This window comes from Hirundo rustica, chromosome 5 (assembly GCF_015227805.2).
Source record: "Hirundo rustica isolate bHirRus1 chromosome 5, bHirRus1.pri.v3, whole genome shotgun sequence".
NCBI lineage: Eukaryota > Metazoa > Chordata > Aves > Passeriformes > Hirundinidae > Hirundo > Hirundo rustica.
The window spans coordinates 66,913,932-66,933,334 of record NC_053454.1 but is presented as its reverse complement, the minus strand read 5'-3'; the positions used below and the strand labels follow the sequence as shown (position 1 = coordinate 66,933,334).

Below are 19,403 nucleotides of genomic sequence, written 5' to 3'. Positions count from 1 at the left end.
GTCCCCAGGACAGCCAGGAGACGGGGACAGGCTCAGATAAGGTGCTCCACGTGCAGCAGGTGTGTTTGATGTCTGCTTCTAGCTGTCTTCATGCTGCACAAGAGAGATTCCTCCACTTCTGAATGTGGCCTGAGTGATCGCTGAGCTGTTTCCTAGTCTTTCTGTGATAGCTGTTGGCAGTCAGTGGGGCTGCTGGCAGGAGCAGGACATTTGCTCCTTCTGGTGATGGACGATTTGTGATGCCTCTGTCTCATGCTGCTCTGTTTTTCCTCTTGGAGGGCTCCTGGACCAGAAGAAGATTTTCACACTGCTGTCTGCCTCACTTCTGAGAGATGTGAAATGTACTGCCAGCTCCTCAGTTTAGGTGAAATGGCAACCTCAGCAAAGTACACAAGCTTTGGCACTGCAACTCCAGATTGTCATATTGTCCCCTTCGCAGAGAGAATATCACAGAATTATTTAGCTTGGAAAACAGATCATCAAATCCAACTGTTCTCTCTCAATTTGAAGTAATGATAACTCCTGAGGCCTCAGATCAGGTTATTGTTTCTTTTTTATTGGCCCAACTAGGCTTTCTCTATATCTGCAAATCCCTGGTTCCTCTAATGTCAGCTCCTGGCATTGAAAACATCTGAGTTTTTTGCTTTTCAGCTAAATAAAAATATCAGTAGGTGATGGCCAAGGCTTCCTTGGTGCCTTCTTAATGCTAAAATTATGGATTATGACCTATAGCATTTTCAATCATTGATTTACCATTTTGACATAGCTTTGGTGGTGTGGAGTAGAAATTGCTGGTCTATACCCATTTTTGGCTGCAAAATGTTTGAAATCATGCTCAGTCATCTGAAGCACATGCCAATAAATTTAAAATCCTTAGGAAGAATTGTTTTTACACAGAGGTGCATGGGGTGGGTAATGTATTTTATACCAACCCAAATAAACTAAAATTACAGTCTAGAACTTCTGCCCAAACAACTTCTGCCCAAGGTAAGCTAATTGGCCAGCTTTGCTGCACTGACTTAAATTTTCCTGGTCCATGAATAGGATCTGGTTTGTTTCTGGCATAGGAAAGAAGCCTTGGCAGTTTCTCTGCTATTGCTGCTCATTGGAGACCAAATGAATCTAACCCTCTCTGTCAATTTTCTTTGATCCCTAAATGACCTATAGAATTTGTCTCTAATATTTCTCAAGCAGAGCAGTTGTCTTGAATAAATGAACAGACAACTAACTTACTCTGGTACACTTTTGTCAGTCTTTTCCCTGTTAAGTTGCTCTCTGTGGGAAAACAAAGTAAGCATCAATGGAAATGTGTTTAATTATGATTTTGAATATGGAGATATGGTTTTGGTTTACATCAGTTATTCATGGTTGTTTTATCCAGTCTCAGTTAAATATTGTATGAACCAGAAATATATAAATGGATGAAGTCTGTTTTATATTTATCACCTAACACAAAGATGGTGTTCACAACATAAATACACTTTCAGACACAAATTTCAGGAGCAAATAGTATAATTAAGGCCTTTTGTTGTTTTGTGATGCTTTTTTAATTAATGTGGGTGAAAATTGAAGGTGGCATGGCACATAAAGAGATATTATTCACTTTTAATTTTAGGGAACTAAATTACATTTCCACTCTGACCCACAACATGTTTTTTTAACAAACCTATGCTATGCAGAAAGCTAGGTGCCTGGGTCAGTAGGTGTGAATTAATTTTTTTTCCCATTTTTCTTCATATATATCTATATAAAAGATGTCTTAAGATCCTTACTGAATAAGCAAAAAGAAAAAAAAAAAGTAAAAACCAACCACCGTAAAAATCTTGCTCATGCTGTCATCATCCACAGAAGTCAACAACAGAACTCTGCTGGTCATTTCTGTGAAGTCTGTGGTAAAAATATGAGACAATTAACCAATGTAATCATCCTGACTCCATCTCTCTGGAAAGCTGTCATGTAGCTGAGTCACATTTTCGCATTGTCCCATAGGATGTGGCTCTCATTGGAGCCCAGTAACAAATTCAGCCTTTTTAAGGCTTCTCAGCAGTTTCTTTTCCCCTCACAAACATCTTGGTGCATTTGCTGGTACACCACATTGGGACCGGCATCATCATGCTTAGTGACGCACAATTCCTTCCTGCTGTGGCCTTCCTCTTGTGCTTCTAGGATAACCATTGGCTCTGAAACATCCTAAATGGTCAAAACTTTCCAGAATAATTGCACAGAGAAACATAATTATAAAGATTTTCCTATTTATGCTGGCAAATTGGCAACTTGTCATGGTCTGTATCACAGAAATTTGACTGGAGACAAGCCTCATAAATTGCATTCTATATTCCTTTTTCCAAAACCCCTTCAAACTTCATTTTATGATACACTTGTATGTTAAGCCTCACGACCTTTCACTTGAATATGGCAGCTTTCCAAAACACATGAGCATGTTCTATAATTTTCTTTTAAAATTTGCTAGAGCAAAGTCAAGGTTTTGGGGGGCCAAAAGGAAAGGTTAGATTTTACTGGCACTGATACTTCCAGAGAGGAGAGGCTTTTACAATGCAAACAGTGAGACAGGGAAAGATATTTCTGTTAATTCTTGCCATGACGCATACTGTAATTAAATTAATGCTTTAAAATCTGTCTTGATGTTAGCTCTTAATATGCAGGTATTTAAAACTTGGGATGATTTTCTAGAAAAAGAAATAATCTTTTCTGATGCGAGATACTTGTAAAACAACCTGAAACATTTGGAAACATCTGACAGTTAACACTGAGAAATTAGGTGCTTCCATATGGGAATGCAGTGTGCTTTTTTTGGGGATGGGAAGAACTGAAATTTTGTATCAAGCCACTGAGGAAGCCCAATTGCCCACCTCGTAGATGAGGGATAGTGAAGGGAAGTGTAAATTGGGTGAGATGATGGGTGAGACCTTAAAAATCAATTGCATAAAACTGTCTTTGTGTTTTGGCTATCTTTTTCTGAATAAACAAAACAAGGAGTTAAATTGTGAATTTCATGGAATACTTTCAGGTCAGGCTAAGGTACTAAGCACACAGTAAGTCTGGTGTGTTATGACTTCCAGGTGCGTGCAGGGGGAGTACACGAATGTCACTGACCCTTTTGCTGATTGTCTTAGTTTTGAAAGACAGTTGTCTGCCAGGGAAAACTAGAGCCTCCCTTGGAATGGAGAATGTAAACCCCCTTCCCTCCAAATTAATATATTTTGCAATTATGGGCTCTCAGGCAAAGATACGGGAAATAGGAGTAACAGTTCTTTACTAGGAATATTAAAAAAAAAAAAAAAACCAAAAAAAAAAAAAAAAAAAAAAAAAACACAAAACCAAATGTAGTAGTAAAAAAAAACAAAAAAAAAACCCCAAAAAAAAACCAAAAAGAAAACCACAAACAAACAAACAAACAAAAAACAAGCAAGGAAACAAACAAAGATCCTGGAAAAAAAAACCCTGACAGAGTCAGGGATACAACCTGGCACCCCGGTGGTCAAGGTGTTGGAAGCCGTCCAAATAAGTCTTCCTGGAGTAACAGATGTGGTTCTGTGGAGTAGAGATGGTCCTGTAGAAAGTCCAGTGGAGGCGAGATGGGTCCGGTCTTCCTCTGGGAATCCAGTGGAAAAACAGGATACCTTGTGTCCTTCAGTCCCAGTTTTTATCTTGCTGGGAACAGCTGGCTCCTCCCCCACTGTGTGGAGCATCTCCCAATGGGATGATGGAATGTGTCATGTCATTGGTGGGCCCTAACGGCCCATTATCAGAAGATGTCCCCCTGGAGGATGGAGGGGTGGTGAAAGAGATAAGAAACACTGCCTCACCTGGTTTTAATGGCTGGGCCATTATCAGAAAGCATCTGCCCCCCTCCCCCCTGGAGTAAGGAAGATAACACATCTCCCAAAAAACAGCTTTCAACAGATGAAATAGAATACACATTTTTAGGTTACATAATCCAAGACACTGATTTTTCATGCTTGTATGTTTTACTTTTCAGCTATCTTGGAAAAGCAGGACTCCATGCTATGAAAAATGCAATGCTCTGTCAAAACTTCAGGTGGTGGTTTGGGTTTTTTTTGTTTGTTTTTTTTTGGTTTTTTTGGGTTTTTTTGGGGTGGGGGGGGGGGTGTTTTGTTTTTTTTTTTTCTCACAGAGATTTGCACTGTTTTCCCTTCTGTGACCTTCAATGGCTATAAGACATCTTTGAGAAGTACAGAAGAAACAAAGGTTGACAGCGACTCTTTCTAAATCTCATTCTCTAAATTGCAAAGGTTATTTATGCCATATTATGGGTTTCTCAAAGCCTCACTAAATGAGCATTTCAGTGGAAAGATGCTGGAAAAAGAGCCGAGTCCCATTTGAGACTGGATTAATGCTGACCTAGATTAATACTCTTTGGAAATCCCTTCAGAATATCTCTTTTCTAATTACAGCTTTTTGTCTCAAAACATTGTTTTTGCAGATATGGCCAAGCCTCAGAAGCGTTTCCTGGTTCCATCTATTCACAAAAAGACTTTTTTACTGTTTCCGGCCAAGCACATACCTACATCAGGATAATGTACTCATTCTGAATGTGAGAATACTGCAATCTTGTGCATGTAGAGACAAAGGCGGGTATGTCCACTGAGCATCTAGACAGAAGACAAAATGCAAGTTTTTTTGGTAAGCTACTGCAAAGATAATTCTTTTTTAAACCACCATTATAAAATTGCTCATAAAATCAGTTTTGTCTGTTGGAGAGACTGCCTTACAGTAATCTCTTTTTCCATTTATTCTTTATAGAAGTAGAGCAGGGCAAATTTTATCCCTCTGCTAAAAGTGTTGGTAAAAACATTATGCTAAACATGCCAACAAATGTGAAACACAGACCATGGACCTCTAATATTTTTCATTGCAAAAGTATGTACAGGAAAAATCTTCCTCTTTTGGATGTACTAGCCTAAGGGTTTGTTTTTTAAATTGTAATATTCAATATTTATTTAGTCTGATGTTTTTGCCTAGATGAAACAAAATATTCCACCTACATATGTAAAACTGAATATGAAGATATTTATCTTCACATTATTTACCCATGTGGCCTTTATTTTCTTTTAAAAGTCTTCCTTGTGAAACATGAATGCCACAATAGGGGTTGCTCTGCCGTGTCCTGAATCCTTCCTCTTCTGAGTACAGCAAGGGATGAAGAAGAGACATTGCACACTTGTGAACTAATTTTTGCCTTTAGGAGTCCCATACCAGTCCAACAAGAGTCTGCTCAGGTTGGGGCTGTCTTGAAAATGGAATCCTGTTCTTGCTAAAGATGTGGTCTCAAAGGACATTGCTTTGACTTGGGAGAAAACAGGTTCACTCATTTCCAGAAGATTAATGTGGATGTTCTTTCTTCCTTCTCTGGTGGCAGAAACATTTCTTTCTGTTTATTCAGAATAGAAATAGGGTTTGCTTTTTTTTTCATGTAATGCAAAGTGGTGAGAGTTGTCCATGTGAAAAATTGCTTTTCTTTATGCCATATGGAAAGTGAAGTCTCCACCCATTTCGTGACTAAGTGTCAGCCTGGAGCTGGGAAGAGGTTTCTAGCTTCAGCTATGCATTATAATGTTCTTTAATATAGAGAGCTAGAAGAGAGAAACAAACAGTTTTTATCTAACTGAGTTTGTTTTACATCAATGGCTCGCAGATGAATACATAAAAGCTTTGTTATTTGGGGCACATACTGTATTGCATGATGCATTAACTGCATTTTGATTTTTCGAAAAGTTAATAGTGCTGAAATGTTACTGATTTCAAATCCACATATACCATTATGTCTTCTTTTTTTTTTTTTTTTTTCTTTTCCCAACACCATAGCCTGCTTTACAATGTCAATATGATAAAGCTGTTTCATTCTAAGCATGGCTACATTAGTTATAGTGTGGACAGAATGCAGATCTTTGTTAGATAATGCAATGTTAAAACACCCAAACACTCAACTATTGCTTGAATCCAGGTAGTACTTTTGGGGCTCTCTTGTGGATGAAATTTATTTTGCTTGCAATTGCACTCCCTTTGACAAATCAGGATGGCTACTTGCTGTGGGTTTGTAGCTGTCTATCTATGTAGCTGTCCTTCCATTTCTGAGTAGCACCTCTTATATTTGTAATTTCTGTTCATAAAGTGAGTCCGAATTTAGAAATGAGGGATATGTAATGTAAAGTAGTACATTTGGGGCTTTTATATATCAGCATATTTATTTAGCCTTCAGACTCCTAAAAGTAAAAAGGTCTTGGAATATTCCTACTTAAATAATGGGTTTAGATATTAGATTACTACCTCAAATGCGTGGGTAGTAGATGCAGTTCAGTACCTCAGAAATGTTCAGCAAAACTGAGTTAGACTTTATAGGTAAAGTCAAGGTATGTACTTGATTTTCCTTGGGAATCCAGGCACTGTGAAAACACTTCCCTTTTTCAGCATTTTCTATCAACTTACTAACTCTCCTTTGTGATCACCATTCGAACACTGGTGGCCTAGGGGATGCAAATTCAAGGAGTGAAGCAAGTTTAAATAACAACATACTCTCTCAATCCTCCATGATTAATCACTGCTCTACTTCAGGGACCATATCTATTGTCATTTTCTGCATGTTAAAGCAGTTACTGCAATTGTTGGCATGCTGTCTTTATAACAGAATCCAAAGGAATTTTAAGCCATTCATCTATTTGCATATGTTTTAAATTATCCCATGAAGTTTAGCAGAGGGTTGGCACTGTCTTGTTTGAGATTGTGAAGGGCTCTTCTAGAGCAGTTGCACACATTTCTCTGGTGTCCCATGGCTGAGGCACAACTGAAGGTTGATTTACCTGGTAACAGGCACACTAAAGTGAATTTGGAGACTCCATTTATGGTAGGATCCCATTAGATGCTTGGTCATAATGTTTTAATCAGTCAACAGTTGAAGCAAGGACTTTTCTGGCTCAAGGGGAAACCAAGTCATTACCTGTCAATGGGTACAGCCTGTAACTTTCACAACTGGCTTCACACATGAAGGAGAGTGAGTAAACCCCTAGTTATCTGCCAGTTCTTACTTGTGATAAGTATGCTGCCCATCTTTTTCACATCTGAAACAACTACTTTTCACTGCAGGGGGTCAGGAAGGGCCAAAACCAAATGGATACTCTGGTTTCTTCTACTGTGCCATCTTGTAGGTGCCAGAGAGTTGCTGTTTTATTGACGAGCTGTTTTATTTATTGGGTTTAACCTGGCACAATGTTAACAGTCCTCTAATATTTAAAATTTCATATGGCAGGCAAATTACTTCTTGCCCAGCTTTTTGTTTCTAAATCCTCTCAGGCATAATGGTGACTGCACACTGCAAATCAGCTGATATGTATCTGTTTCTGCATGTGTTGTTGCAAATAACTACATGCTTTCAGATTTGCTGCTCTTATTCCTCTGCTATAAATCACATCATATAAAGATAAGTCTGGCAATCATCTGAGTGAAAAATAATTCAGTTTACTCTATCTGTAGTGTGTGTGTGTTTAGTAATACATACCTGTGCATATTTTACAAAATGTAAATTCTAAATACAAATTTATGTTTCTATTCCAATATGCCATCTAAGTTGGGGGGTTTTTTTGTATTTTTTAAGCAGAGAAATATATACTTCTTTAGATTCCTTTCTGAGTCTACTCAGAAGGCTCTGCACTTTTGATGCACTTGTCCTTTGGGTTTTTTTGCACTGCATTTTGTTAAAATAAAATTTTAGATTTTTAATTTTAGATTTGCATAATAATATAGAGAAAAGCAGTTTTTTCTTTAACTTTTCTGACTTTAGAAGTGTATTCTCCCATATGCTATCCATGCTGTTGCCAAGGGGGTGGGAAACTGTTCCTCATTTTTCTGGTCAGAGCATAAGACATGACCTTACCCACCACTTCTTTGGACAGCTATCCACACAAGACATGGTACTTGGAATATTTCCTGGTTTTGACTTAGTTCCCAAAGTTGTTTGAGACAAGTGTAGAATTTGAGTTTGCTGAGATCTACGTAGATTTTAAACTATTTTTTTATCAGAAAAGCAGGGATTATGGTCCTATTTAACTAACAATCATTAAATAATGTAAAATATTAGTTGCAAACATAACTTGGGTAAAATTTCAACACCTGTTGTTTTTTATAGTTACAGTACATAAGACCAGCAGTGGTGAGAGGACTAAGGACAGTCTCACAATGTGGACACTCCCAACACAAGAGAACTGCTCACAAAGGTCTTTAAATATGATCCATTTGGAGGGAGATTATAATCTGAATTTTAATGTCAGTTTTCTCAAATGTGCAAGAACTGAGACAGTCTTTTCTCAGTAAGCCCCAATATGATTTTTCTGTTTTCAGATGCTCTTAGCACCTCTCCAGCCCCCAGGGGCTGGACATGCCCCATATTTCTCATGCAGCAGCAAGAACTTCAGTGAAGTTCCTAGGCCTTGATGACCTTGATATTCTCATATTTGGGGGTTTTGATTTTGAAAAGTAACCATTTTGAATAGCATTTTCTGGGAATACTGAGCTTCATTTGGCAACAAGTGCCCGAGGGTGACACAGTAGCAGGTTCTATGGCAACTGAAGAGGATTTAGAAACAGGAATTGTAGCAAGAGGAGAAAATAAATAGAAGTATGTTTTGGAGAAGGAAAGTGTATTCTCTCCATGAGCAAAAAGCAACTTTTGACCTTTTATTTTTTTTTTGGGTTCAGACAGAGGTTGCAGTGTAGGTAGATTCCTAAGTCCTTGTAAGAACTGATTTGCCTAGCTCTGGAGATCCTTACTGCAGGGCTTCAACTCCAAACTGTTTCTAGCCAGATTCTATTTATTATCAGCACATTTTGACATTTCAAGTAATACTGTGCAGGTTATATTTCTCACTTTCTATTAGTGATTTCTGTAGAGTTATGAGCTTTTTCATTTTTGGTTTTCCAACACTTCCAACAGATATCTTGCCAGCAGTTAAGATGATTAAAGGTTTTTGAAGAAGTAGACTGCTGCAGGAAATCTGAAATGGATCCCACTGCAGTGCCAAAAATCTTTGGAAAATATATGTATATCCCCTTCTTGAAGAAATCTTCCACATTATTGCTGTTTCATTGCACTTCTGTGTGTTTTTTCCCTGAACTGGACAGAATAGGTAAGTGAAATTCCTACAGGTAAGATGAAAAGAAGGTGAAGAAGAGTGAACTTGTGGCTTAATCTTAGCAAAGTAGCCGGATAGCCTCTACAGATATGCTGAAAATATGCATCAAACCACTGACTGGGTTTCCATAGATCTCTTTCTCTGATGATAGTTGGTCCCCAGCTATTTTTTTTTTTTTGAATACTGCTCTTGATCATTTCCATCTGGATATGAGTTTTCAACATTATTTTTTAATGCAGGCTTAATCATTATAATTCATTCCCTTGTCACCTTGAAACTAAATTAATGCAATGCCCTCTGGTATATGGGGCGTTGTTTGATTCATATTTGTCATCAAAGTGTCCACTGAGCTGCAACTGAAAACTTCAAACATTACACATATGAATAAACAAAAGGATTACTGTGTTTTCAAACAGCATGTTTTGATGACAAAATATCTGTGCTTCAGTTTATTGAAAGGACTAGTGCAATTTTGAAAGGGTTATGTGATGTAGTGGCTGGCATGGTAAGGAAGTGGATTTAACCCAGGAGATAGTTTCCGGTGTTGGATTTCTCTCTCAGGTGTTGGGCACTGTACAGACAAAACCCCATTTATCTGGCTTGAGATATTCAGAGATGTTCCCTTTTGCCTTCTTGCTTAAGAAAATAGAAACGTCTTCAGCAGTACCCAGAAGTTTAAAACCTTTCATGACCTCTTTCTCTCACTTTCTACAAACTGTTTTAGAATTGTGCATTTTGAAAACTTCTTCATATCATTGGCAGGGCAAGGTAGCCACAAGACCATGATCCTCATCCAGGTATTGGGAACATGGAGCTAGCAAAGCTGAAAAGCCAGATGATAGTTTGCTGATTTTTTTCCTTAACAATTTTCCCCTGAAGAGCCAATTTTAATCATTATCTGATTCTACTGAAGCTTAGAAGATGACAGGAAAAATTAAAAAAAAAAAAACACCTTTTTTTTCTTGGATTAAAGTGTGTTTTCAAAGGGTGCTACTTGGGCATTTTAAAAAAAATTACTTTCAGTGTTCTTTATTCCTTTAGGTTTGATCCTCTTCACATTGAAAATTGAAGATATTACTTGTAAATCTGAGGTGATATCTGTAATTTCTATTGATCTTGAAGTATTTTTCTTTTTAATTTTTTCATTGTACTTTAGAATGTACTTTAGGAATCAGCGTATAAAAAAGTTTCTTGCCTTCACTCCTATGACTGTCTAGCCAAATAATTCTCAAATTGTCTTGAAAAGATAAGGAGACATGGTTCTTCTGTTATCAAGATTTTACTGACCATTAGTCACTACATTTTAAGGGCATGTTTTATCTAAAATTTCTGTTCAACTGGCTTACAAAGCTATGCTGAAATAGTTACAAGGTAACAAAGAGGAGATTAAAAATACTGCAGTGCAAGCCAGGTAAGCCGCTCAATGCTCCTTTTTCTTTCTTTTCCAGATAAACCTAAGTTAAAGGCAGCTTTACTTTACTCCTCGGTAATGTCGTGTTTGAAGCAACCCCCACTAATCCATGAGTCATTATGGAGAAATTTACAATATATCCTTATCCAGGCTGCACTCACCCATAACACAGTACAGGACCTGTGTCTGGGGATTAGATATTAGAAATAAATTCTTTATTGTGAGGCATTGGAACAGGTTACCCAGAGAAATTGTGGATGTCCCATCCTTGGAAATGTCCAAGGCTAGGTTAGGCAGAGCTCTGGGCCCATCTGAGTGAACGGTGCCCTGCCCATGGCAGGGGGTTTGGAATTAGATGATCATTAAGGACTCTTCCAGTACAAATCATTCTGTGATTTTAAGAGTCTATGATATTTGTTTCTTTCAAATTACTATTAAGCAGTCCTAATGACATAGATACAAATTTATCACTCACTGAGTGATTCAGCTGAATCACTCATGTAGTGAACAATCTTTTTAGGCTCTCTAAGGGAAAAACATTTTAGTCATGAACAGTTTTCATGCCACAGCTACAAGAAACATAGGATAGAGCATCCAAACCCTGCAATTTTCGCTATAATGCTGTTTAAATTGAGCCAGTGGCTGTGGACCTCATGGTTGTTGGGAACTTTTGCAATGAGAACTATAGGTTTTTGATTGCATATTGAATCTAGTCTGCCCAGATATTTTCAAAGCTTTACTTTTTCCAAAAGGCAGACATGTACATTACAGTACTTAGTGATATTTCTGTTGGAACTGAATTTTAAGGTCTCTGACTGCCACACATTAATTTTATATAATTGGAAACAAGTTTACTTTTCCCTGGGCTGGACTGGAATGAAAACATTTTGGCCCTTGGTATTTGCTACCAAAACTTCTTGCAGGTAGTTTAATGGCAGCATTGTGCTAGAGCCAAGCTTGTCTTTAACACTCCTTCCTGCAGTTTCATAAAGTTTGGGCCAGACTTCCAATTGCAGAATTCTAGCAATTGAAGCAATTAGCAACAGCTGAAGATCTGGCCTGTCAAAAATCAATCCTAGGATTTTATCTGCAGTTTTAGATGTCACTTTGCCTATGTTGGAGGAGATCCTCAGTATTGTTGTTGTTGATTTGTTATTGTTATATGAGTTGCTTACTAAGAGAAAATGTACTTTTGTATTCAAGTTTTTTATTTTTGGGACTGTACTTTTGGCTTTATTGTTTTAAACAGTGTTACTTCCATTTATGATCCTCTGCATCGTTCATCTGTCAGCATAAGATGTAGGAGCAGGTGAAAGGCAAGGAACCATATATGTACATGAAGAGTAGCCTGGGCATATGTGCAAAATCTTTGTCATTGTGTTTGAAAGCAGGAAAGGAGAGTGAAGCTGCTGAGGGAGCAGTTGTGCTGAACGTGCATGGAGCATGTGCATCACATACTGTCCCTGGAACAGCACTTGCGCTTTGTGTATGTGAGCATTCTCACCAGTGCATATAGGGAAGAATGCATACAGTTAATATAATGTATGAACTGCAGTTTGTGTAGGTATTTTCTGGTTATTCTCCCAGTTCTGTGATTGAAAGTCCTGGTCCAAATCCTGCTGAAATATTTAAAAATAACTTTCATTTGCTTCTTCTGGGCGAGGCCCCACCTATGCATTAATTCAGCTGCACATTCACGTAGGGCCCAAACTTACTACTGTAGTAAGTGACTGTAGTAAGTGACAAACCCTCCCTGCCTTTAGCAAAATATGCCTTGGCACCGTGTATATTATGAGATGTTAAATGTTTTAACAACTGAAGCATCTGTGTTGTGTTGAGCTCTGAGGCAGCATCCAAAAGGATCACAAGATACCAATCTGATTACATTCCTCACATTGGTATGACAATTGTCTCTCCACATATTGTTTCCATCACTACTGCATTCACACCAGCAGAGTGTCTTAATGCTCTTCCAGTTTATATTCTTGAGAAATTTTTGTCACAGGAACAGAATTTTTCCATGCTATTCAGTATTTTTCCTAATTGAATAACCCACTTTGGGCCAAATTTGGAAAATTTACCCAAGGGCTCTGTTTTTTTTTTCTCATTTCTGTTTATTTATTTCATAGTTCATACAAGTGAAAGATGCCAGAGGAATTGATGGACAGGATAGTCTAAAACTGTTAAGGCACAAAACCACTTTTACTTTGTATTCCCTTTTACCTTCTCTGCTCCACTATTCTCTTGCCTCGTAAGATGAGAACAGTAATGTTTTGTATTCCCCTAACCAAAGCATTTTTGGGGTCACATTGAACTGGGCATTTACTACTGACAAGCACTTTCATGCATGAATGCCTTTTTTGGGTTTAGTAAAATTGCTGGTTTGAATTGGGGCTCAAAAATCTCTTGCTGAGTCATCTCCAGTTTCTGATGAGCAGTGAGGTGAGCACTTGAGAGAGGAAGTAAGAGAATTTAGCCCGTGTAACTCTTCCTGATATAAGTGGAAACAAATACCTAAACCCTCACACTTTAGTATTTGGAGTGCTTTGCATTTTGACAGCTTGACAACTTTCTAACATTATCATGTTACAGTCCAAATCCCTTAGACCTCAGCTCAGTTTTTAACAGGTAAATCTCTTTTGTGCTTTAATAATAGCTTCATCAGTAAGGTCTGGAAAACCATAGAAAAAGGAAAAGAAAGGATTGATTGTCCATTTAATGAAAAGTAAAATCAAGCAAGTCAGAGTACACAGCTGAGTTTTACCACAGGCAAATCAATGTTTGTTTTTACTATGAACATTCTACCATAAACAATAAAACTTTGCTCTGTTATGGTGAAATTCTAAAAGTTGCTGTGTGATTGTTGTTTCCCTGTTTTTGACAGGTATTCAAATTAAAGGACAGGATTATATGGGGTAGGAGGTGGATGATTTTCTATAACTGCCAGATGACAGGCAGTCTATAGGTATATCTTCTCTTATTTGTTTATCGGTGGACCATTCGCTATGAAATTTACTTAAGCAATTTAAGCATCAGGTTGGATTCTACAGTTCAGCAATTTCACATTGTAAGTATCAGAAGATACTTTCAAAGGAATGATATCTGGATCTGGCAATTTTCTACTATTCATTCACTTTTTTTTTTTTTTTTTTTTTTTTTTTTTTCCTAGACCTTATCTTGCTGTCTCCTCTGTTTGTGGTAATTCTGGAGATATCCTCAGAGTGGGGATCCTTGGCCTGTGTAGTTTTCCCAAGCCCTAACACACGCATGCTCTTCATGTGTGACAGCTGAAATTCATCCTAAGTGAAAATTGCTCTGTGCTCCTCTTGCTGCAGCATGGGAGATGATATGTTGACAGTCCAGAGCACTGTGCATGGTAGATGTGGAGAAGTGTCATTAAAGGACTTGAAGGGTGTTTATAGCCTATCCCAAAATGTTTTAGTGCTTGCAGGCTGTAGCCGTCGCTCTGGCATGGCAGCACTGAAAACTGCAGTTCCTGCAGCACAACCCTAACAGTGGTGCCAGGTCCTCTGGAGGGATACTGTCCTGTCAGCACCACAGATGAGAAGTTACACAGAAAACCTTTGTTTCTGTATGTTTAAAAATAATTTTTTGTTCACCTTATGTTAATAATTTTACAGGCAGCAAACAGCATTTAATGAGTACTTTCTGTTCTATATTTAGTTGCTGTAATAGCGTATTCCATGTTGTTGGAGAATTTGTACTTTGTTTAATGCTACTCATTGTTTACTAGAATTATTTAATTCATTTATTAAGCGCTGGCAGGGAACTCAATAGGACCAAATTGTCGAACTTTCTTCTAGTGTCTTCTGAAAATAATGAATGTTTTTGTAGATGTGCTACTGTGGTTGAGGTAGCTGACAAGTTTTTTGAGTTATATCTTCTGACTCTAGAACTGCATAATTAGTATTTCATACATTAACAGGCACTTGGTGTAAGGAGTTGGGAGGGGAACCAGAAACCTAAAGGAATTGTTATATTTGAATGCAGCTTAATTCCTACATTGTCACTACATTTTGTCTGTGTGTGTCATGTGTCTAAAAGAAGCTGTAAGACAAAGATCGCATATTCAATCGGTTCTTTGGTGCTGGCTGTTTTAGCGTCTCACAGATGTGTGCTGTCTTTGTTAAAGCTGTGGAAGTGGTGAGCTTAGTGCAGCCTTACAGGCATTCCTCTGGAAAACAAAACAGCAGGACAACCATTTTTATGTGTATTCCGTGCTTTTTTGGAACAAATTGTGTGGGTGAATTCCACCATTAATGGTGTGTAACATCATTAATGACTTAGGCCAGAAACATCTTAAATTGTGCTGGCGTTAGTCAGGATAATTTAAAGCACTCATACAAGCTGTTGCTATTTGAATATGCCCCTAAAATGTACGATAAATACATTAACAGATTTTGGACCTGAAGACTTCACATAAAAGGCAGATGGAGAAGGGTCATGGGGCGAAAACAACTTCTAAACCATGAAGTGATAATGAAAAGTAGACTGGCCAACATACTGATATTTCCTTTAGGAGAATCAGGAAGCTAGTTTTTGGCTCTTGTATTTTATAAAGCTCTACCTCTAATCTCCTAGCCGGTTTTATTACTATTTCAGTAATATTGCAGTTCTATTTCTCCCCACTGCTCTGAGGATCTTTACTCCTACTCATATATGTTGTCGAAAGGAAAGACTGTTCTCTTGTTCTACAGATGAAGTTTCAACTGGCAAAAGAAATGTGTTGGTTCTTTCTTCCACAGAAGGGGACAATATCTGGAAGACTATCTTTTAATAGCATTAATTATATCCCTTGATTTTCCCTTTCATAGGAGGAATGTGAAAGTTATGTGAAGTTATATTTATTGTCATTAGAACAAGCAATGATGAGGTGAGCTTCTAGTTTGTATCATTTTCTTTCTAGCATTTATATTCCAAATTGTTGTTCATAATTTCCAACCATTTCTTTCCTGAATGAAAACTTAAATGTCTTTTTCTTTGTTCTATTTGAACTATATGTGTTGAGGCAGAATAAGCAGCAGAGGAGTAGCAGAATCATTCTGCTACTGATCTCATTTTTGAATTACATTGATTAGGATAAGTTATGGAATAAATCCCAAATTATGGACTAGTGAAAAATGCAAGTGGATTCTGGATGACCTAGTGATGTGCCACTATAACAGAGATGAATAGGATCTCTAGGAAGTGCTAGTGGTTCTAGCCCTTGAAATCCAGCCTAGAAGAAAAATCTGGTTTGACTTGCACTTTTCACAGTTCTATTTAAAAAAGTAGGTTATTAAGGCCTAAAAGACTCCTAAGCCTGACACTTCACTGTGAAAATTCTTTCATTGAGAATAAATTTTTTCTCAGAAAAGGTGTCAGAAATTTTTTAAAAACCCACAAACCCCTCTTTCTTTTAGGATTAAAGCTTAAAGGCTCCAAAGCATTTGAGCACTTCCATTTCTGTAGATGCAGGGGAGTTCTACCCTATATATAGAAATACGTAAGCACATGCTTAACTTTTAGCAGGTATTAAGTCCCATTCATAACATTAGGACTTAAGCATATACTCACATCCCTGAGAAGCAGGTCCTGCCTCGTGTTAACTTCCAAGCTGAACGTTTCATAAGGTGTTGAAGGTAGTCCAGCACTCACTGACCAATAGGTCCAAATGCTGCCAGTGCAGCAAGCCAGAGAGAGGCTTGATTTAATGGGATTCTGAGTTACAATAAATAAATTATAACAATCTTGACAGAAGCCTCTGGGATGGGTCCAGCCCTGAGGCCAGACTGAAATTTCTCATGTAGCAGGTAATCAGTAAGATGAGAAACCAGCTGCAGGAGAAAAGCCTCTCTATGAAACAAGAAGGTACACTGAGGGCCAAGTCTTGTCCCAGTAATCTTTCCAGTAACACCACAGTGATCCATGCTTTTCATTATCTGGTCTTCAAAGGAGTTGAATTAATTGGAAAGGAAACTGATGGTATTATTGGGGCAGGCCACCCAAGTTGGTTGGTTGTATGAATGAAGAATGGGTCGTTAGATTTGTCCCTTACTTTTCTAAACATTTCAGTATAAGAAAAGCTCGTAGGTAATTTCAAATGAAGGTTATTTGGTTAGAGGCAAAAGGATTGCCAGGCTAGCATTACACCCTTCAGAGCATTTAACCTGAGCAATGTGATGACATTTCAAACCATCTGGGACCACATTTTTTTTATTATAGTCTCCAAAATGACCAATTTTACTTTAAAACAATGAGGCTGGTGTTTCCTTGTCCTTTGTGATAATGTTTTTCAAGCAGTTGTCTCTAGGGTTTGGTGCAGGCTTTGGCTAATAGCTCAAAATACCCAGTCACTGGATTGATTGATGCACAAAGCTGATTGTATCTGTCAGTCTGCAACTGATCCTTTATTTTACAGACTTCTTTCCAAAAATCATATTGGAAGTGCCTGACTGCTGTAGAAGGGTTTAGAACGGTTTGAGTGCAACTCGAGTAGATTTTGTGAAATACATGATGGCTTGTACTGCACATGTGGATTGATGTTTCCAATTAGTTTTCCCAGTGACAGGTCTGGTGGGATCCATTGTATCTCTGAGAATGGCCAGCCTAAGTTAAGTCGGTAAGAGAAAGATACTCCACTGGAGAGCAATTCCTCTACTCTGCCTGTATCCCTAATGTTCTCTATCTACTGAACTAAATTACAAGGTTAGATGACTTTATGCCTACTTTTTCATCCTCTGGAGTTTGCTAAGGTAGATTTTATTTTTGCAGAATCTTCCCCAGTGGATGCATGGGAAGGTTATCTGTAGATTTTTCTTTAAGCTTTGAAGTTTGGATTTTGCAAGTGAAACACTTCTTTTAATGAATATTTTTTAGAACTGAGTTCCTAGCTTTTAGGAATAACCAAATAATAATGTTTTGTATTGTGTGCTTAATGAGCAAAAAAATCACCAATTCTCTGAAAATTAGCTGAATTCCCTTCTGTTTTGTAGATTTTTTAATTTTTGTTCTTTGTAGTAAATATGATGTTTTATAAAGTACTGCAAAGGAGAGATTGCAGTCCGAAACTGTGGACCCCTTTGGGCAGCAAATAACGGTTGGGGAGCAGAAATGCTTGCATTCTGGAATTAGATGAGCACAGTGATGTCTATAGAATCACAGAGCCTATAGAGACCTGTATGGAATCACAGAGGTTGGAAAAGCCCTCCAAGGTGATCGAGTCCTACCCTTGACCCAACACCACCATGTCAACTAAACCACAGCACTGAGTGCCATGTCCAGTTTTTTCTTGAACACTTCTAGGCATGTAATTCCACCACTTCCCTGGGTGGCCGTTCTGATGACTAACAACCCTTTCAATGGAGAAATTCTTTCTGATGTCCAACCCGAACCTATCCTGGCAGCAACTTGAGGTCAGTTCCTCCTGTCCTGTCACTTGTTTCCTGGGAGAAGGATATGTAGAAGATGGTATTTGAGGCTCACCAGGGGCAGAAATGCGTAAAAGAAGTGTGGCTGTCACAAATCATATTAGAAAGACGGGCTCATCTTACAGTCCTGCCATTTTCTCCTCTGCAGCCTTTCAGCTTCCTCTTTAATAAAATTGAGCAGTTGCTATTTATCTATTTCTAGCAAAGGGGAGTAAGTAGAGTTGGTTGAAATTGCTTTCTTTATAGTTGGCTGTATGAGAGAAAATTGATTTTCTTGACCAAATGGAATTTCCATTGAAAGTCTACCTTCTGTGAAAATGTTTAATCTTTTTGCTTTAGCTGAGTGCCCCATCCCACACTCTTTCCCTTGGGTTTCTAAGTGGAAAGTCATAATTTTCTGGGCTTGCAGAACAGTAGGCAAGTAATAGTAATTATAAAAATGCTGGTTAGATCTTTTCATGAGAGCTTTTTTTTCATAGTACTCAAAGTATAATTACTAGAAAGAGCTGGATTACAGCTCAAGGTCATCTCCTACTCCCAGTTTGATGCCCTATTCTGAGATGAGAGTGAGTAGTAGAACCTTCTACTGCTCTTTCTAGTAGAAAGTTGTGCAGTACAGCCGAGGTCCACTCCTATATTTTTTAGCATACTGGTGGCTGCTGGCAGCTGCAGCTTGCTCTTAGCAAATTGTCTGTGAGAGATTGCTCGTAGCTAGTCCCTTAGAATTTCTACTGAATGTATCTTAAGCCTGAACTGATGTATTCAATTGCAGGTGGATTGTCAGGCAGAAACCTAAGAGTGCACTCTGCAGCTTGGTCTATTGTTGTGGTGTATTATTTGGGTTTATATTGTATTTCATTTTTATATGGGTTTTGTGATGGTTTCTTCTGTACCCCCCTGTTCCCCTAGAAAATGTATCATCCCAAGGTTTGTCCCTGCTCCTTTTCCCTGCCCATTCTCCCACACTGGAATGTAATCCAACTCAGTTCCACTCCCACCTTATCCCTGATTGTGGATTGTCCCCACGTTTAGCCCCTTCCCCTGGATATAAGCCAGAAAAAGCAGGTGGAATCTCTCTTGGTTTGGGGACAGGAACTGGGCTCCTGACCCGGGTGGGGACAGGACCACAGAAGAAAGACTGAGTAAAGCCCTGATTTCCCCCCGGATCAAGCGCAGACCTTCCTTTTGCCATTGATGGGGTCCTGCTCTTTCTAAAGGAAAAGGTTCACAGCCGCTCTGGAATTTTTGGGGCCCTGAGGAAAAAATCCTTCCAACTGAGGTTTGCCTCTTGAGCTACCCAGGGCTCCGAGGGAGAGGTTGCATCAGTCTATAAATTAAATTTCTTTTTCTCAGCCTAATAGCACTACAGCTTTTCAAAATGGAGATGGGACAGAGAAT

General features: G+C 38.3%; 1 long non-coding RNA gene across 1 annotated transcript; it reads right to left on the bottom strand.

Moving 5' to 3' along the window:
• Window positions 1-390: 390 nt before the first annotated feature.
• LOC120752555 (uncharacterized) lies at window positions 391-3,584 on the bottom strand. The gene is made up of 3 exons (XR_005700748.1): window positions 3,485-3,584; window positions 1,811-1,887; window positions 391-431 (listed from the first exon to the last, which is right to left on the bottom strand). It is a non-coding gene; the product is annotated as an uncharacterized LOC120752555 (long non-coding RNA).
• Window positions 3,585-19,403: the final 15,819 nt, after the last annotated feature.